Here is a 21,361-nt window from a genome sequence, read left to right as displayed (position 1 = left end):
TCAGCCCCCCTCTGTACCAGTTTGCTGATCAAAGAACATCTACCACTACACATGGTAGTACTGTGGTCGTGCATAATTTGTATTTTGACCCTACACAAGTTCAAATTAATACTCAACCGCAGTCTCCTAATTTTGTAAAGTTATAAAAAATACTCTTTCACTGTTTCATGGCTAAAAATTTGTAGACAAGTTTCTATTTTATTGTAAATATAAAAAACACACATAGCATTGTTGTGAATTTTATTACTTTGTTATTATATTAATAAAACTTGTTTTACAAATTTATTGCTGAAATTACTTACCCTAAAATACTCAAATTTTAACGCTTGTATAATGGCTGTACAAGTTTCCGGTATATTGTGACTAAGAGCTTGCGCAGAAATAGTGGCCGAAAAATGTAAAATCTTCAAATGAACGGCCAGTGGCCAAATAGCGCAAAGTTTCCACTAATCTTTGTTCAGCGGATATGGACTTTCTAAATTTCGTGTCTTGTTTTGGAAATTAATGGAGTTACTAGTTCAAGTAACTCTTGAAAGTTGCTGTCGGACATTCTTAAATAATTTCTAAAGTCCTCGGGGTTATTTTCTCTAATTTCTTTTAAGAGCTCCATATGAGACATAGAATCTCTGTTCTTCAACCATTCTTTGGTCCAGCAGCCTCTTTTACCATTCTTTCTTCTTTTTCTCATACTTTGTAGAACAAGGTTTACAGCAGCTATTGCAAATGCTGCTCTGAGACGTTTTGGTTGGACATTCATTTCTCTAAAGTATTTTTATCATGAGGTTTGGCTCCTTTCAAATGGATGAGTTCATATCACTAAGTGTTCTATAAACAAAAAGAATATTGAGTGTTAAATAAAATCGTATATATATATATGGAGAAAAACTTTGATAACAAAAGATTTACATATTTGTTGTCTATGAAGGTGGCAGGTCCATGCATTTGTGGGCTGAGGAAACTGTGCCAAGGCTTGAGTGATGATGAATGAGATAGGTTGCAAAGCAGATATTTTTCCAGGCCCTGGTGGTAGATGGGGACGCCAACAGAAATTTACTACTACACAGCCAATTATCACTGTACTACAGTACATTACCAGTACAATTACTCAACAGCATCTCATACCTACCATTAGGTAAAGACATGAGGGGTCTGTGGTGGTTTTAGCACATGAAAGGATGTCCTGTTTCCAGGAATGATAGTATAATCTAAAATAACCATACAGTGTGTAATCTCCACTTGACCTACCTTCACATGCAATACTCCAGACACTAGCAGACTTTAATGAATCTCATCCCTAAATTTTGACACACACACTTATACATATACATAGATACATAAAATATACACTACGGGGCATATCCAATTAGCCGCGGGGTTTACCCCACGGCTAATTGTCGCGCGGGATTCAATTATCGGGGATTCCACGCGCGGGTGTCCCTGAGATCCCGCGTGCGAGTCCCCGCTGATTGACTTTACCTTGCACCTCATGTAGGTGCGAGGTAAAATCAGCGTGAGGCCGCCCTATTCGGCCTCGCGCGAGAGGGTCTTACACACTGATTCCGCAGTTCTCACGTGGGAGTCCCAGTCTAGTGACGCGGGGAATTAGCTATTTGATTGAATAGCTAAACCCCGCGTCGCGGGACTTTTGCCTGTCAATTAGCCACGGGTGAAATCCCGTGGCTAATTGGATATGCCCCTATGTGAGCAAAAGTATTTGGACACACCTGTTAATTATTGAATTGAGTTTCAATCAGATCCGTAACCAATGTAACACAGCATGTATTTTTCCACAGCCTCTCACAGATAAAGAAACCAACGCTAACCAAAATATGCGTTATAGCGCGTTTTTATGTGCTACAGGCAGATGGGAAGTCGGTTTTAAAAACTGTGTGGGTCCTGCAGGACGTGCTGTTTGTGTGCAACGCCGCAGAAGCCAGTCGCTGCAGGCGACATCTTCTCAACCAATAGCCACCGCAGGTGTCTCATCTAGCCCCCGCCCCTCCAGTCCTCTCCCAATCTCCAAGTACAGAGAGCAGGCAGACACCGGCCGACACACCACATTGTCCCGAGACCCACCTACTGCCTGGGACAGCAACAGCGAGGCAGCGTCTCACAACGGCACCCTCCCACACTCCAAGGCCAAACTCTGGCCCACAACAGTGGACTTTAAGCAGGTGAGAGCCTGGAGCGGAGCACAGCACGGCGACCAGAGGAAGTCCAGGTCACACACCCCGGACCCACAACAGCAGCAGCACCACGCCATTCCCCGCGCTGAGAAGATGGTTGAACAGACCTAAGGTAGGAAAGCTCAGGACACCCGTCTGCACAGCATTCCTGTTTTTGCTTCACACAGTACTCCTCTCTCTAATCCCCCTTTACTTTCTGACTGCTTTCTACGCTTGCTTCCTCCCTACCCCCAGCATTGTCTGCCCCTAGCCCCCTCCTTGCCCCCAGAACAGTGCCAGCTGCTTTCTACCCTTGCTCCAGGGGCGTATTTATAATAGGTGCAAGGTGTGCGGTGCACAAGGGCCCCTGGGTCCAGGGGGGCACACACCTCACACCCTGCACCCATATTTTCTAATACTAACCTCTCCACATTGGGTGTCTCAGCCCTGTAGAAAACTACGGAAAATGGCAGCTGCAACCATTTTCCCGGTGTTTTGCGCATGCGCAGTGAGGAAATTGCAGGGAAAATGGAAGCTGCAACATTTTCCCGGCAACCTGCGCATGCGCAGTAGACTCTGGGCACGGACTAGTGCCCAGAGTCTACTGCTGCTGCGGTCAGTCGTCTGTCTGCTCCCGGGGAGAGAGGAGGAGCACCGGACGGGGAAGGCACACTGACCCCCTTCTCTTTTAATATGCCTTTGCCTACTTCGCTCCTTAACCCTAGCACTGTCTGTCCCTAGCCCCCTCCTTACTCCCCAGCATAATTGCTGTCTGCACCTACCCTCAGCTCTACTCCTACTTCTCCCTGGCTATGCCCCTACCTCTACCTCAACTGCTACCTGCCCCCAGCACTGTCCCAACTGCTCCCTGCCCTCACCCCTCATAATATGTGATGGGACCCAGAAACTCTGGAGTAGGACCCCTATTTTTTTTAAAGTGAGGGATTCCTGGGCACCACATTTTTTTTCAGTAAGCGCGCTCACTGAACCTCCTGTAATAATATATAAATAATCAATCAAATTGAGATATAATATTGGCCAAGAATAGAAAATATCATGATGGTGGAATGGCATGCAGCCCATCAGCCACTGTAGGTCATATAAGTCAACGTCTTCTTCTAAACTGACATGGTGCCACCCCTCCCATAAATCATCTCATATCGGGGCAAAATAAACCTCGAATTGTAAGAAGCACACTGCCCATTAAAGCAAGCAAATTATAAGGGCACAGTCGTACCCTTATATTAAGGCTGAATCGTAAAAAACGTAATTCGCCATAGAGAATTCTGGAGGGGGGGGGGAGCATGGTGTTTAAGGGGCTACACGTCAAAAGCTATTGGAGGTACCGAGCTGAAATTTGGCATGGACGGGTAGAACTGTCTCTCGGTGTTGCATGCCAAATGTCAGGGAATGAAAAAAAATGAGCATTTGGGAGTAATTTAAATTTCCAACTGTCAGTTTTTTTCTGACACTCTGAGTTAGGACCACTTTTCTGATGTTCTCTATGGGGGATTTTTGGGAAGGTATAAGTCAGGGTACAGGGCGAATTTAGACTGGGGTTTGTTTTATTAGGTAGCTCTTGTTCCAGGGTAGGGCCTTTTGGGGTTTAGGTAATTGAGAAAGTTACAGTTTTTAAACTAATAACTCACAATTGCGACATTATAGAGATCGGAAGCTTCAACTTGTTGCGCAGCCTCAGAAGGTGCCTTCTGCAGGTGTACTCACTGTGGCTTCACTTGGGTGCACCAAGATGGCTGGCCAGTACGGGCGGTAGCGGCGGTGGGACACGGATGCGGTGCGGGCGGTGGCAGACGGATGCAGCATGCACGGATCTGGGAGATCCGTGATGCCTGCATCTGTGTGTGATAAAAATAAACACAGATGCACGGACGGGATCATTGAGATCTGTCTGTGCTGCTGGGTTTAAAAAAAAAAGTTAAAATAAAAAAATAAATAAATGGCGTTCCCTCCCCTCCAAAATGAACAATAACAATAACCACTAGTCAACCCAGGCCGGGGATCCCTTGGGGAGGTAAGGCCTCCGCCAATAAAGGGGTCCCCCTCTACAGCGCACCCCAGGTTCTGATAGCCGGGGCTATCCCCGGGCTATCAGAACCTGGTGGAAAAATGTGGTGGAAAAATGATAAATGTATAAATGTGGTGGAAAAATTAAAAGTAATATTGTCTTTTGCAGGTGAACAACAGTTCCTAGCAAGCCTCTCCCATATGCTGGTACTTGGAGAACCTCAAATACCAGTGTGCGGGGCATTACGGGCTCGCAGGTTCCAGTAGTTCACCTGCTAAAAAAATATGAAAAAAAGCGCAAGACACACACAGCATGACGGTATAATTTTATTAAAATATACATGGGGGGCGTGGCCGTGGCTGCAATGGAGTGAGGAGCTTCTTCTCTGAGCTCTCCTGCCACTCATCCTGCACACCATTATCCTGCTCACTGTGACGGTGTTGGGGGGTACCTGCCGGCTTGACTGCCCTCCGTGCCCTTAAGGACTCACCTGAGGAGACCACCGGCGCTGTCATCTGCCCGGGAGCGGTCTTCCTGCCTGGGGCCTTATTCGTGGTCGCCTCTGATAGGCGGCGCGGCCGCGATCTTGTGCTGCGGTGGCTGCCGGTCACGTGTGCTGAGACCCGGAGGAAGACGGTCTCTCCCTTTGCTGTCGCGGCTGCTGGCTTCTCCCCGGGAGTGGTCCTCCTGCCTGTGGCCACCCTCACGGCCGCGTATATTACACAGAGCGGCCCGCGATCTGCAGGGGAAGCCGCCCACGTGTCTCCAGATCCGGAGGGGGAGGCTCTCTCACACCACTACTGCGGCTGCTGTTGTCTGCCTGAGTGGGGATCTCCTGCTGGGGCATTCTGCACGGCCTCTTCCTGTAACAGCTGGCACCTGAGTGCCATCAGTCCAGGCAGGGATTGGTCTTTCCCATTCCTATTGCGGGTGCTGCGTGGGGAAAACTGCCGCTCTCCATATCGCAGAGTACAGCTCTCTACTACACCCTGCCGTGACTGACACTGATTGGCAGCCACATTTGATATTTGATATCGTGTACCTCTCCGTAGCACTAGCTCCAACACTGCCATTGGGATCCGGTTGTTCCCATAACTATGGGCAAATCTGGTCAGGCAGCTGCAGCTGCTAAACTGGAGCGATTCGCACGCTCCACTACGCCGCAACCTCCATCTGCCTCTCAGTCAGAGAGTTTGCAGAAAACGTCTCAAGATGCAACATTAGGGTGCTCTCAAGGTTCTACAGCTGCAGCGCCTCCTGAAGTCACCTTGCAGCAAGTTCTAGATGCCGTTACTGTAAATGGAAAAAATCTATCAGATAAAATTGAAAAGGTGCAATGTGACATCTCTTTGCTCCGTAATGATATGCAGCGGATTCGTGAGCGCATGGAGGAAGCTGAAACTTGTATATCTTCATTGGAAGACTCGCATGGTCCTGTACATGAACGTGTCTCTAATATGTGTCAACAGATGTCCGTTATGCAAAACAAGCTATCTGATATGGAAGGAAGACTTCGCCGCAACAATATTCGATTCGTTGGGCTATCTGAAAAATAGGAGGGTTCCTCGCCTGAATCCTTCCTTGAGACGTGGCTTTCAACTACTTATGGCAGAGAATCCTTTTCCTCTCAATTTGCAGTTGAGCGGGCGCACCAAATTCCATCTAGGTCTCTGCCTCCTGGTGCTCCGCCTCACACGTTAATTGCTAAATTCCTGCATTTTAAGGATCGAGACACTGTACTCCGGCTAGCTCGTACTAAAGGTCCGCTTGAACGAAATGGAGTGCGTATTTCAGTGTTTCCGGACTTTGCGGTAGAGGTCCAAAAAGATAGAGCTAAATTTCTCTCCATTAAACGTAGGCTGCGGGACTTGAACCTCTCATATGCCATGCTATTTCCATCAAAGTTGCGTGTGGTGGTTGATGGGGAGACCCGCTTCTTTACTTCTCCGCGTGAGGCGGCTGTCTGGCTGGATCGCTATGCCCCGGGCAATGGACAGTTAGCTCCAGATTGATATACCTCTGATATAATATCAAATCCGTGATATTATCTGTAACCTTCTTTTTTTTTTTCTCAGGTTGTGGCTGTCTGCCTGTTGCCAGAGGCAGAAGCTCTGCTCTATTTGTGTTTTATCTGTGGTTGTGTGATTGTTTTGGATGTTCTAGAGGCCTCTATGTTAGGAGGGTAGTCTATGTAATTCTCCTGTATATGATATGTTAAATGCTCTCACTGTCACAGTCTCTAATGGAGGGCTCCCATGTATTGGTGGCTACTTTTGTTTATTGCCCCTGCTACCGGTAGGGAACTTAATTTGGTTTAGGTTGTTCTAGGTTGGGTAATTTGTAATTTTGGGATCCAAGTATGCCTAAGTTGGGAGGGGTATACAGGGAAGGGGGTTGGCTGGGTTTGTTTAGAATGTTTACATTTTATTTTTTAAATTTTTTTTCCTATTATGTATATGCTGGCTGGTTTGTCACATATTTTTTGTTTTTCTGGAAATTTGCTATGTCGCTATTCCCGCTTCTTAGATATTTTCTATTTTATTATGGTACGACTACTTACGTGGAATGTGAGGGGCCTTAATGACAGAATAAAAAGATCTCTAGTGTTAAAAATGCTTAAACAATATGACCCTGATATCTCCTGTTTTACTGAGACTCATTTAGTCGGAAGCAAGACTTTATCCCTTAAACGTCCCTGGGTGGGATGGGCGTATCATGCCTCACACACTTCGTCCTCACGGGGGGTCTCTGTACTTATCAAAAAATCAGTGCCGTTTGTATGTAACGCCGTTAAGATTGACCCTTATGGGCGCTATATCTTTCTTGATTGTAGGGTTCACACTGTCCCTATATTTCTGCTTGCTGTTTATATACCCCCTCCATTCTCATATGAGGTGCTAAAAAAAGCAGCAGAATTTATTGCTCTATCTCCTACTACCCCTGTGATCTGTCTGGGTGACTTTAATAAGTATTTGAATCCCCATTTGGATAAATGTCGAGAGGCCCATATAACAGTCCCAGTGGGGGGTGAGAGTGGATTTGCAAAATTTGTGGCTGGTCTGGGATGGGTAGATGCCTGGAGGATGAAGCAACAACATTCCTGTTTTTCCTCCTCTTTTTGCTCGTTCTCCAGAATTGATTTAGCTCTAGTCTCCCCTAGTTTGATTCCCAAAATATCTGGTGTTGAGTATAGGACGAGGGGTATATCAGACCATTCTCCCCTTATTTTGACTGTGGACCTGAACAGTCCAAGAGGGCAGACATTATGGAAATTACATCCCTCCTGGCTTTTACAGATGGGGGCAGGTTCGGAACTTGAAGCTGCTTGGAGGAGCTTTTTTACTGATAATGCTGGTTCTGCTCCAATTGAAGTAATTTGGGATGCATTTAAAGCCTTTATGCGTGGGACTTTGCTTAAACGGGTTGCCGATCTTAAAAGGTATTATAGAGAGAAGGAGGTTGAACTTGAGAATACTTGCCGTTCACTGGAGTCTGAATATTTACTAAATAGGTTAGAGGAGACTCGGGTCCGGTGGTTGGCGGCTCAGTCTGCTTGGACTACCCATCTTACTGATAGGAATACCCGCCGGCTGTTGTTCCAGTCTCACTCTCACTATATGTCTGCAGATAAAACGGGCAGTTTTTTAGCTCACTTAGTCCATGCTGACCGTCCCTCCACAGCTGTCCATGAAATATTTACTGCAGATGGGTTACTGGTTTCCAACACCTCTGACATTGCTGACACCTTTCTTAACCATTCTAAAAATATTTATAGCTCTAGACTGTCTTGCACTCCGGCTGAATTGATGTCATATGTGGCAGCATTTGATCTCCCACATCTGGATCCTGAGGAAAGGTCCTTTTTGGAAGCGCCTTTTACCTTAGAAGAGGTCGAAATTGCTATTAACTCCTTCCCAGGTGGTAAGGCTCCTGGTTCTGATGGTATCCCACTGGAGGTTTACAAGAAACATGCTGATTTATTCATTCCGCGACTGTTAAAACTTTTTAATAATTTACATGATAAAGGTGTATTTCCAGCTTCCATGTCGGAGGCCATCATTATTGTGATACCTAAACCTGGGAAGGACCCTAAATTTCCAGACGCATACCGTCCTATTTCACTAATACCCACAGATGCAAAAATACTCGCTAAAATTCTTTCAATTCGTCTTAACCAAGTTATCACTAAGATTGTACGTCCGGATCAAACTGGCTTTATGCCGGGTCAGTCGACGTCGGTTAATATCAGGCGTCTCTATTCTCATCTCCAGGCCTCTCATGGGGAGGAGTCCTCCTCTGTAGTAGTCTCTCTAGATGCGGCAAAAGCATTTGATTCGGTGGAGTGGCCCTTCCTGTGGGAGGTCATAAGATGTATGGGTGTAGGCCCAATATTCTTGAGATGGGTTCAGTTGTTATGTTATAAGCCTACTGCTCGTATCTCTGTGAATGGTTTCATTTCGCCCTCATTTGTATTGTCCAGAGGTACTAGGCAGGGATGTCCTTTATCTCCGAGCCTCTTTGCTTTAGCTATTGAGCCATTGGCGTGTCTTCTGCGTACACATCCTGGTATCGTTGGCCTTACCTTGGGTAGCAGGATGGATACGATAGCTTTATACGCAGACGACATGCTGTTATTCCTCCGGAACTACGAGACTGCTATGCCGCTGGTTCTACAGGTGATTGACAGGTTTAGTAACTATTCTGGCTTTGCCATTAATTGGGACAAATCCTCCATTCTCCCCCTCAGGGGACGCCCTCCTGTTAACCCATTAATTTCCATACCTCTACGTTGGGTTGACTCCTTTAAATATTTAGGTATTTGGGTGTCTAATAATATGGAGGATTATTCCTCTCTGAATATTTTGCCTTTGTTTTCATATTTGAAAGATAGGATAAAAATTTGGCGCAAACTCCCCCTGACAGTAACAGGACGGGTCAATTTAATTAAAATGATAGTGCAGCCTAAGTTTTTATATATTTTTCAACAAGCCCCAATTTATCTTCCTAGATCATTGTTTCGGAAGCTGAACAGTACAATTTCTTCCCTGATTTGGTTAGATAAACGGCCACGAATAAGGTTGGATGTACTTACTAGGTCAAAAAATTCTGGTGGTTTAGCACTTCCCCATTTTTTATACTATTATTATGCGGCGCAGTTGGCTCATTTATGGCTGTGGGTGCAGGACGGTTCAATTGACTCCCTTCCGGCTCTGTTAGTTTCCCAGGTGTCAGCGGGACATACACCCCTACAAGCTCTGCTCAATGCTTCGGGTTCTCGTAGTGTTCCCGCCTTAGTTTTACAGGCTCTGAAAATTTGGCGTGCTGCTCATGCACTAATACAATTTAGCGAAATAGACCCAGATGCATCTCTTTGGGGTTCCCGACAGCTGTCAGAACTCTCTTCTCTTAATGCTAGAGAGATTTGGGGAAGTAAAGGTATTATTAAGATTCATCAGTTATATCAAGATGGGATTCTTAAATCTTTTACTCAGTTGGTGGAAGAATTTAAACTCCCATCTACATATTTTTTTAGATATTTACAGCTCCGCCATGCACTGAATACCCAATTTGCCAGTAAGTCTCTCTCGTTGCAGCATTCCCCTTTAAAATCTTTTCTTTTACATCTAGGCCCTAAGCGGACACTCTCCTGTCTATATTCATTTCTGCTATTGTATCACCACGCTTCTAATTTGTCTAATTTGAAACAGTGCTGGGAATCGGAGTTAGGTGATCTCACTGATGACGAATGGAGTGGAGCACTTGCTTGCCCCGTGTATCTACTGCCTCTGTTCGGTTTCAGCAGATTCAGCTATTTTTACTTCATAGAACTTATTTAACTCCAGTGCGATTGGTGAAGTTTGGAGGGAGGGCTTCGAATATTTGCCCAAAGTGTAATTCAGCCTCTGGAACCTTTTGGCATATGTTATGGGAATGTCCTGGGGTGCAAATCTTTTGGAGCCAAGTCCTCACGGCGATATCTGATATCGATATTCCTCATTCTATTCTTACTCCAAGATTTTGTTGCCTTGGGATTATAGAGGATAATATTTTAGATAAATACAAATTGCAATGTGCGATAAATTTATGTGTATTAACTAAAGTTTGTATAGCAAGACTTTGGATGGCCCCTATAAGTCCTGACTTTCAAGCCTAGGTGTCCCTAGTTGCTCTAACGGTGCAGCATGAACGTTATATGTATGTAACACGGAAAGCGGAATCTAAATTTGATAGGATTTGGTCTGGTTGGCTTGAATCAAAGTATGCTTCTTCAGGTCCGTCTGTCTGAGCATTTTTTTGGCAGGTTTGAGATGTGATACGGAATCTGATCTTTTATAGCTATGCAAATTTTCACATGCTGTATTTAATTTGATATTTTATGTGATTTCTATATTATATGATTATATAGTAATTTAGTTTTTTTTTTTTTTTTCTTTTTCTTTTTCTCTTCAACAATATTTGTATCTGGTGATGTAATTTTTTGCTATATTTGTCTGCTAGCAGTTATTATCTATATATACTGTGTTTAACCATTATTATTATATATATATATATTTTTTTTATATATTATTTTTTTTTGTTTTTTGTTTAGTTGTTTGAAAATGTTTTTGTTTTGCATATGCAAAATAATTAATAAAAAATTACTCAATTAAAAAAAATATATACATGCACACTCACACTCACACATACTCACCTAGAATCCCTGTAGACAATCAAGTCTCCAGTAGAAATCCACGACACCTGTATCTAAAAATGCCATACTTACCTAGCGTAGATCACGTCCTCTTCATTCCTAGTAGGCATCCACCGTCTTCTTAAATTAAAAAAAAAAAAAACATTTTCCCTAAGCCATCTACATAAGTACCGTCCTCATAGGACGTTACTTCCCGAATTACTGCAGAGCTGCTGCATTTCTCTATAGTAATCCTGGTACCAAGCTTTTATTGGCTAAGAGAGGCGAGCCTCCGTCTGACTTCAAAGGTGGGAACCATTCATTGGCTGAGACAGTTGGAGGCTCGCCTCTCTCAGCCAATGAAAGCTCTGCACTAGAGAAATGCCACAGTTCTGTGGTCATTTGGAAGCAACATCCTTTGTACCTACGTCCGTGGTCCTGGACTTTTTTTTTTTACATGAAGGTATGGGTTACACATATATACACACACTGGCAAGCAGGATCGTACATTGGGCCTGATTCAGACCCGCTCGCGAGCGCTCGCAAGCGGGTCGATGTTGCCCAAGTGCACATGCGCACGAGGGAGCCGGCTCTGTCGTGCGCATTCGCGAGACCCGAATAACGACGGCCAAGCCGTCGTTATGGGTCTCGCACCAAAGGGGGCGTGCTGTCGATGGTGATTGATAGCACGCCCCCTTTGGTGGGCGTGCCGGGGGCGTGGCTGCCCAGACGGAGGCGTTCCCATGGGAACGCCTACCGTCTGGGGCCGGCCCCACTGACATCACTAGTGATGTCAGTGGGAGTGCTTTTGGCTCTGATAGAGCCAAAATCACTCCAGGGCTTGCGGTAGCGAGACCCTACCACAGAGTCTCATCGCAAGCCCGGTGGTCGCGATGGTCTTGACCATCGCGACCATCATTTTGCCCGCTCGCTATATCTGTGGATGGTCACCCACAGCTATGCGAGCGGCCAGGAGGCCGCTCCAAAAAGGAGAAGGGACGGCCCTGATTCAGAGCGAGCGCTCTGTCAGAGTGTCCGGCTCTGAATCAGGGCCATAGACACATGCATACAGACAAGGGGGGTCACACATATACACGTACAGGCAGGGTGGTTCACACATAGGCATATACATACATACAGGCGGGGTAAAGCAGACAAACACATACATAACCTATATGTACATGACCCATCCACTGAAAACATACCCCATATGTAGATGACCCATCCCCTCAAGGTGTGACGTAAGTGTTTGTGCGAGTCTTGGCTTACTGTAGAGATGTGGAGTGCAGTCTGTTCTTCTCTCCCTGAAGATCGACAAGGCAGGTTGTCCTCAGCTTTGCGCCGTTACCAGTTCCAGCGGCTTCTGTCTTCTGCGGTTGTACGGGTCAGCTTAAGCTGTAAGGAGAAGTGATTGTTATTACTAAAGTACACAGCTGCCCATCAACTTAGCACCTATCCCATCCCCTATGCAGGCAGGGTCATATATAGATACATACATATAGAGCTGTAACTAGGTCTCTGAGCGCCCTGTGCCGGCTCCGCCCTTTTTGTGCGTGACGTCATGAAATCGCGCATAAGGGGGAGGGGCTGCCGGGATCTGAAGCAGCAGCAGCAGTGCCCAGAGCATCTTCAAGACACTCCGGGCAGCTGTAATTATAGCAGGGTGCTTGCCTGTACCGTCCGCGGGATGCCACAGGCAGCACTTCCGCAGTGATGCTGGCTGCAGGGTGCCATTTACAAGCACCCTGCAGTGAGAAGCATGGGTCATGGGGTGGCGACAGTGCCGCACAACCCTAGTTACGGCCCTGCATACATACATACATTCAGGCATGCAGGGAGGCTCACACAGACACATACATATATACAGGCAGGGAGGATCACACATACATACAGGGAGGGAGGATCACATATACATACATACATACATACATACAGGGAGGGAGGGAGGATCACACATACATACAGGGAGGGAGGAAGGATCACACATACACACAGGGAGGAAGGATCACACATACACACAGGGAGGGAGGGAGGATCACACATACACATACATACAGGCAGGGAGGATCACACATACATACATACAGACAGGGAGGGAGGATCACACATACACATACATACAGACAGGCAGGGAGGATCACACATACATACAGACAGACAGGGAGGATCACACATACATACAGACAGACAGGGAGGATCACACATACACATACATACAGACAGGCAGGGAGGATCACACATACATACAGGGAGGATCACACATACATACAGACAGACAGGGAGGCTCACACATACACATACATACAGGCAGGCAAGGAAGCTCACACAGACACATACATACAGACAGGAAGGATCACACATACATACATACATACATACAGACAGGAAGGATCACACATACATACATACAGGGAGGGAGGATCACACATACACACAGGCAGGCAAGGAGGCTCACACAGACACATCATATATACAGCCAGGGAGGATCACACATACATACAGGGAGGGAGGGAGGATCACACATACATACATACAGACAGGGAGGGAGGATCACACATACAGACAGGGAGGGAGGATCACACATACACATACATACAGGCAGACAAGGAGGCTCACACAGACACATACATACAGACAGGGAGGGAGGATCACACACGTACGTATGGCAGCTGTGAGGTCCCTTCTACTGCAGTGGGTTGGCAGCTGTGAAGTCCCCCTGCAAAATGGACACTACTCACCGGGGGGGGGGGCAGAGTCCTGTCAAAGTGCGCCGGGGGTCGCCGGAGTCCCTGCAATGTGTGCCAGGGGGATAGCTGGAGTCCCTGCAATGTGTGCTGGGGGGATAGCCAGAGTCCCTGCAGTGTGCGCCGGAGTTCCTTGATAGCAGACTGTGATTGTCTGCTATCTGCTGTGGCAGAGTAGAATGTGTAAAAAGTAGGTGGACACTAGCGGCTGGTGTCCGCCTACTTATCGTTCAGTTGGGGGGAACTTTCTCCCTACACTAGAATGATAGTTGGGGAAAAATAAACATGTTTGATTTTCCCCAACTAGTTGGAACGACCGTTTTTGCCCGTTTTTCACCGTGTGGGAGCAAACGACTGACTATCGTTTGCTCCCACACACTAGACGATTACACTGAACAATCTGTTACCAGGGATTTAAGAGTCAATTTCGATAAATTTTGTGCTCCTGATCATGAATATGCCATGCTTATTTTTCAATTGGCTCTAGTTTTTGAGACATGCATATGTCTTTAATATTTATGAAAAATGTAATTAAACAATGTTAAAAATAGTTAAAAAGATATTTTTTTTTATTCTGATTAAAATTGATTCGTAAAATGTTATAAAAAGACACGTATGTAATTATCCTAAGTGTTAGGAAGCTATGAGAACCGTTTTTTGGAGGATTTTCTTATGTATTCTTGTTGCGGGCAGTCTCTCTGCAGACTCCAACAGTAATTGGCCATCATGTGACGATCCCACCTTCCCTGATATCTTTCTTCCATTACCTGAATATCCTGTTGGAACCATTCACCCTGTTCTTCGCTTAAATCTCTTAGATTGTACGGGTAGTGATCTAAATGGCTGTACAAAAAATTTACTTTAATATTCATGTTGGCACCTACTTTCTCTAAACATTTTAGCATGTTGTGGACTAATTCATGATAGTTGTCTGCCTTGTGTTTGCTTAAAAATGTTTGAATGACAGACACATATCAGCTATAGTGAAGATCTAATGCTAAAATAGGACCTGCGAGTACTCTCAAACCGATCTTAAATCCTTGGCAAGAAAAAATATATATTTTTTGTTCCCCAGTGTTATCAGTCCAACCAGCCAACTTGTTGGCTGGCCGGAACGATATCGTTCTAATGTGTGGCCAGCTTTAGAAAGTGATAAAATGGAGAGTGATAAAGTGCCAACCAATCAGCTCCTGACTGTCATTTTTTAAACACAGCCTCTAAACTGACAGTTATGCTGCCCATCCACTAGGCGATTAAGCCTAGCGATTGAGCGATAACGACCGTCGTTATCGCTCAATCGCTTGGTAATCGCCTGCTAATCGTGCAGTTTAATGTCTAATACGACCAGCAATGCGCGTGCACGCTGGTCGTATTGGACATCTATCATCGGGCAAACATGCTGGTCAACCTGACAATAACGTCAGGTTCAGCATGTTACCAGAAGATTGACGAGCCTGCACTGAACGACTGCTCGCTCAGTGTAGGCACATCACACATAGAAACGACAGCACAATTACAATGTCGTAATCGTGCTGTCGTTTCTGTCATGTAGTGGATGGGCAGCATTAGGAGCTGATTGGCTGGTACTTTATCACTCTCCACTTTATCACTCCCCAAGGCTTAGTGCATCTCTAGTATTATATTACATAATTGTATTATTTATCTTAAATAATAAGCTATTTATTAGGAGTGGGGAGTACAACAGTTGGGTAGAGGGGATTGGGGGTAGTACTGGGAAACGGGGTATGCAATAATTAAGTTGACATTTATAATGTCAACACCAGAATGTTATGATGTTGACATTGTTGAAAATGTCTAGAAAATGTCAACAGGGACAAAATGTCAATATTTGACATGTCAACATATGGAAAATGACGACGCTAGCATTAGGTGTCAACATTGTGAACATATCGACGTGGCAGTGTTGACTTGTTATAGGTCAGCACTGTGAATGTCGACATGTTGAGCATGTACTCTGACGACATATAATCAACATACTGTATCTCAACAGCCTACATAAGCTATGTATCCCGGGACATTTTTGTTGGCAGCCATAATACTGAAATAAACTGATTCCTTACAACTGGCTGCTCTGAAACCCAGCTGAGACAACTTCCTGTGTTTGCCTTATTTATAGTACATATGGCAGCTTTTAATATTCATGAAACACTCTTATTATTTACCATGAATGTCTTTGTTATTGAAAGTTACATCCCTTTGCAAAATGAGAGGCAATTAGAGAATGGAAGCAGTCATTTTCTTCAATGAATAGGATTTTAGCTCGATTTGTAGGAGAAGTATGCGTTCTCCCTAGCTTTGATAAAAATCATAGTATATACATATTCAAGAACATATCTGCCACCACAACACTGAACCTAACAATTTTGATAGATAGTAATTTAGGTTACTATTCTACCCCAGAAATGTATTAGCCCATTACCTGTCTGTTATTTATAATCATATTGTGCCTCCCATCTCCCCAATGATGAAAATGGATCCTGCTTCTTTAAATAATTCATGTTAATCTAGCTGCTGGATGGAAATGATGGGCAGTGAATACAGTGACATCAGCAGCAAAGCAATATCAGCCACCTGCTTCCAGCGAGAGACACGGAGTGCAGAGAGGGTGGAGGGAGAGCCCCAGCTACACCCCCTCTTTAACTCCTCATACGCTCCATCTGCAGAGCAGGATACCCAGGTGAGTGACTGCCCCCCTGGCACTTCCCTGACCCCATACCCGATCTCCTCCTTACCCTTCTCATACCCAGCACTTTGCACGAGTCTTCTGCTTCGTTTACTGCAGCATCTGGTGTCTGCTGGGTCTCAGAGGCCTCACTTTTACAGCCGAGAACCAGTTCCCAATCTACCTACGTGATGCCGCACTGCTTGCCCTACATAAAAGTGTGCCAGGGTACCAGGGCTGGCACGGCAGGATGGGTCAGGCTAAGTGGCAGCAGTATGGGTCACCTGACGCCTTACACTATAGAAGTTCCCCATCATCACCCAAACTCTCAGCCCTCCCTCCTGTACAGACTGCGGGTCACCTCTCAGGTGCCGGGTGACAGTACGGGGGAGGGGTTAGTGGTGAGGTGGGGGGAATAGGAGATGTGGCTACGGGATATGTAGTTTATCCATTTCTATTCTGTGGTTGTAAGTAAGACAGGTCATATACTGTATATGATGCCTGTGATGTGTTCTATGGCTTTCCAATTATGACCGTCCCATCAGGGCAGGAAATGGGAGGAGGCTGGGGACTCCCAAAATTATCTAGGCCACTAGGTAAGATGGGCTGTAAGTGGTCACAAACAGGACAACCTGAAGTGCCTGCATTGCTGGTACACGCAACAAGAAAGAGTCAAACTCCGGGGTGCCTGGTACTTACGCTCCACAGCTGCAACATTTGGGTGTAAGCGCCCCCAGCCTCCTCATATGGGGAAAGCAGGGCGATCATATAATTGTGTTAAGGAGTAAATAAAGATGTCAGATTTCCAGCTTCCTGCATTAATCAGGGCTGCTGGTAATGAATGCTGGAGCCCCAAGGGCTGCAGGATAGGCCAAGCCCACTATCCGGCGCTCTGGCTGACTGTGTGGGCTTTATGGTGGCTTAAAAATAAAATAACAAAACACTGGCAGTCTGTGAATGAAACGGGTTCAGCCAATTCTAGCTTTGCCTGAGCTTGTGCGAGCTTTGGGAGGGGGGCGAGTGAGGGGTCTGGGAGGAAGGAGCACAGACTGATGCGTGACTAGGATGTGGGCTGGATGGGAGCTCTGTGCCTGTGGTTATGTGTAGGATGTGTGTGTGTATACAATTGTAAAGCGTAATGGAATATGCTGGGGCTATATAAGTAACTTAATAGATAATATATATGTTTATATAAATATGTGTGTAGGTGATTGAAAGGCGGATCGGATGATATATCGTACTCATCGGGCAGTGTCTACCCGAAACATCACCCATCGGACCTGCATCGGCAAGTGTGTCCCGGCACTCTGCCAGGACCTGCCGCACGACACATCGTGCTGGGTACACATCATTTAGTGTGTACCCAGCTTAAGAGTATCGGGATGTGAATGCAGGTGATAGCATACATATGATCTGGGGGAGCATTATATTCTGTCCTCCAATGTATACCTGGGGGAAATATCAGTATATGGTAAAGATCTCTAGTATTGTAGAGTCATTCTATTTTGTACTATCCTAAAGAAAATACATTTTAAGGGGTTACTAAATTCCACATTTCCTTCATATGCCATTTTCAAAGTAAAATAAAGACACTAGGGACAGGGCTGCAGTTCTCTGTATAGGGCTGAATGTGAAGCATTTGTGATGTGGACTGACTGTGGTAGATCCTTAGGGGCCCATTTATAAATGATCGCAATTGCAATGCGGTCTGGGCATGGTATTACCACCCATAATCGCATTGCAAGATGCGATCATAATGCCGGAATGTATCATCTTGCACATGCTTGGACAAGGGCCCCGAAAGGAGCCCATCCCTGCGATGTGCCCGGAGTGCTGTCAGGGCTACTGCACATGGAACTCTTCCAGTAAAGATTGCGATGTGTAGCTTTGATGGCGGTAGCAGCAGGGACCAATATCGGGAGTGTATCACATTACGGAAGTTGGTAAATCTGGCAGCATTACACCCCCCATAGAAACCTATGGAGAGATTGCACCAGGTATTGGAGATATTTGCTCCGGTCCCTCCTTCATACATAGTGGTGATACTAAATATTTGCGGTTACCCCCTGCGAAAACAGGCGTTTTCGGGGAATAAGCCGCAAATATTTAATGGTAAATGGGCCCCTTATACTTGTACAGGGCTGTGAAAACAATACTCAACTGCAATATAGCACTTCAATTCTATCTACACTGCGGCCATGTATTTTTGTTCATTTTTAATCTCACCCAATACAGCTAAACAAGAAAATGAGCAAAGATTACTTATCATAATAAGCATTAATGTGCGCTAAGAATTGAATTTAGGTGTACTTGTTTTTGAAGAAGCGCAGATGAGTGTAAAGTAACATGCTATGCATCACTCTACACTTCATTTTGGATTATACCCAATAGGAGATCTTACATGCTGCCCTGCCTTTCCCAGACTCAGCAGATTCATTTAGTAAACCTTATATTCCAGGACTGGGGGAGCAGGGACTACAGAGCAGAGAGTGGAGGCTCCTTTTTTAGTGTAAGTAACCCCTGTATTCAGAGATGTACCTATTGGAGAAAAGAGCTGTCATCACAGCGGTAACTAGACGTTTTGGTGCCCTGGGCCAGAAAGAGCATTGTTGCCTCCTCACCTTACCCCACTTCACCCCACCCTTCAAATAGGGACATAAGGCACTCGTCTGAAAAAGGGGCGTGGTCCCATGAGGAAGGGGTGGGAAATATCTGATGTGTCCTGTATGATGATGGAGGGGTACCAATCCCTTTGTACCACTGTTATTCAGGCGTCACTGCCAAATACAGTGTAAATTCAATGGCTTCAGTGATGATACACAATAATTATGCAGTATGACTCACCAGCTCTACTGTAGATGTACGGGAGCGCTGATGAAGTTGCATCTGCAGCAGGATTTATCCATCAGAACAGCCGTGCACAAGCCTGGAGCTGGCAGTGTAGATGACTAACTGAAGGTATAAAAAGAGTGCTGCTTGTGGTTTATATGCTGCAAATATCAGCAGTGGGGAGGTGTATGTGTTCTGCGCCAGCAGCTGAACTCACTGACAAATGTACGCAAGGTGTGCTGGTAACACCTGGGTCGGAAATTGGTGGCAGTGTTCAGGGCTGTCATCAAAAAATATCAGGCCCACTATGCATGTATCAGACAGGGCTACCCTTATCCCTCCCCGTCCTGTTGGATGTCCAGAGAAAGCACTTACTATGATGCCCCGTCCCACTTACATTTGTATAACATTTATAGAACACCTATAGTGACTTGCATACCCAGGGCTTGAACCCAGCACCTCTCACATTGACATTCTCCTGTAAGCATATGTGCACCTTCAGTTACAAACTCCTTTAGTTAAAACACACATTTCTCAAAACTGTCATACCCAGGACTCAAACCCATCACCTCTTAAATTATAGTCAGACACCTTACACATGGAGCTATTTGTTCCTGTAATGGATGTCTGCAAATTCTAACTATATGAAGCTATTTGTAATTATCAGTTAAAACCACTGCAATTAGGTAGATGTATGTAGTGTGCATCCAATCCCCTCCAAACTCCTACACTGGCACCTGGAACTGCTTACTTCCAGGTATGTATGGTCAGCAAACTTAGGGTGTACATGCGTTGCCACCACACATCACAGAGACCTGGGGGCGGCACCACCATTCACCCATGGTCCCTGCATCAGGCTAGCAGGTTACCTTAAACGGCACCCTGCAGTCAAAATAGCTGCTGCAGTGCCGCCCGGAGTGTCCTTTGGACGCTCCAAATGTGCCCGACTACAGCTCTTACAACCTCCTGGAGCATCCTGAGGATGCTCTGGGGCAGTGTTATAGTCCTGGCACTGGTGGTACCGCCCCCTTCCCATTACATCATGCACTCAGGGCGCAGTAAAACCCTGTTATGGTGTAGTGTATAGTCACATTGCTGCAACACATCCTGGCTAGTGATGACTAATTTACCACTGCCACTGGCAGGTTGGACCAGTTCTAAGCTTGCTAATGGCAGAGGCTGAGCTTGGAGACATTGGGCTCAACTCAGTACAGCCAGAGAATCAGAATCAGGGCCATAACTAGGGTTGTGCAAGCGGTGTCGCTGCACAGAGTGTAGGGATCTGTGAGCGGCACCGTCTCTGCCGTACAGTCCCTACATTTGACTAGCAGGGTGAACCCCACGTTTTGTCCCCCATATTTTTAGAACCAGGACGAGCTCAGGAACCCAGGGCTGGTGATACTTTGGGGGAGGGGGAACGCCACGTCAATTTTTTTTTTTTTAAATTAACCCTTTAGTTTAATTATTTTCACACACAAGCAGCCTGTACGTATCTCACTGATACTTGTTCGGGAGTATTTGGCTGCGGTCAGACAGGAAACTCGGGGAGAAACACGATCACATACACCATCGAAAGACAGGTTTCAGCAAAACACGTTTCTTGGTAAATTTGAGTGCTTCTGCTTCCAAAACTCTCCCGTGTTTCAGCAGTGCTGATCATGTTTCAATTTCGGACGAAACACTATTCTTAGTAAATTTACCTCCTACGCTCAATTGACAGTCAGAACAGGGTGGAAGACCCCCCCCCCTGCAGTGCATGTATGAATGCAGCATTATACCAAGACGCCCACCACTGTATAAAGCCGCCCACTTCCCATTGTATACATCCGCAAGTCAGCAAAAACATCGGTAACATCGACTAACATTGGACCCATGCACACAGTTGTGGTTGTGCTGACCGTGACTCACAAACTGCGAAACTTCCTGTCGCCATCTAGACCTATGGCTGGATATGCCCTTGCAGAGGCTTAATTATGCACGCCCCTGTAACGGCGTTCAAACGCACAGGCACGCCTGCGTTCCTTCAACCACCCCCCCTCTCCACCCCCAAATGGTGCTTCCTGTCAATCACTCTGAGATGGCTCTGCGTATCCGCTGCATTTGCTTTTGCGATCACAGCGGCCGGTTCGCGCACTGCAATACGCATGCGCAGAACGCAAACTTCGATCGGGTGCATGCGTCCGCAGACTTGCGATCCAAGCTGAATGAGGCCCTATATCCTCTTCAGTGCTGCATCAATGGATA

At 45.8% G+C, this 21,361-nt stretch overlaps 1 protein-coding gene and 1 long non-coding RNA gene across 4 annotated transcripts in view; one reads left to right on the top strand and one right to left on the bottom strand.

The window, feature by feature from the left end:
- Positions 1-206: 206 nt before the first annotated feature.
- On the bottom strand, positions 207-17,331 carry LOC148523531 (uncharacterized). 3 transcript variants are annotated; one of them, XR_015878445.1, is made up of 4 exons: positions 16,988-17,331; positions 14,373-14,448; positions 12,131-12,256; positions 207-825 (listed from the first exon to the last, which is right to left on the bottom strand). It is a non-coding gene; the product is annotated as an uncharacterized LOC148523531 (long non-coding RNA). The 3 variants fall into 3 exon arrangements; XR_015878446.1 differs by lacking the exon at positions 16,988-17,331 and adding an exon at positions 16,359-16,977; XR_015878447.1 differs by lacking the exon at positions 14,373-14,448 and having other exon boundaries at positions 16,988-17,328.
- The window catches only part of BAZ2A (bromodomain adjacent to zinc finger domain 2A), a 145,523-nt gene continuing 140,404 nt past the window's right edge, over positions 16,243-21,361 (top strand). Inside the window, exon 1 of the mRNA XM_088473112.1 lies at positions 16,243-16,303. The gene's annotated coding sequence lies outside the window, so the exon portion shown is untranslated. The remainder of the gene's footprint in view (positions 16,304-21,361) is intronic.

The sequence above is a fragment of the Taudactylus pleione genome, unplaced genomic scaffold (assembly GCF_031769625.1).
Source record: "Taudactylus pleione unplaced genomic scaffold, aTauple2 ptg000130l, whole genome shotgun sequence".
Taxonomy (NCBI): Eukaryota; Metazoa; Chordata; class Amphibia; order Anura; family Myobatrachidae; genus Taudactylus; species Taudactylus pleione.
This window is presented reverse-complemented; position numbering and strand designations above follow the sequence as displayed.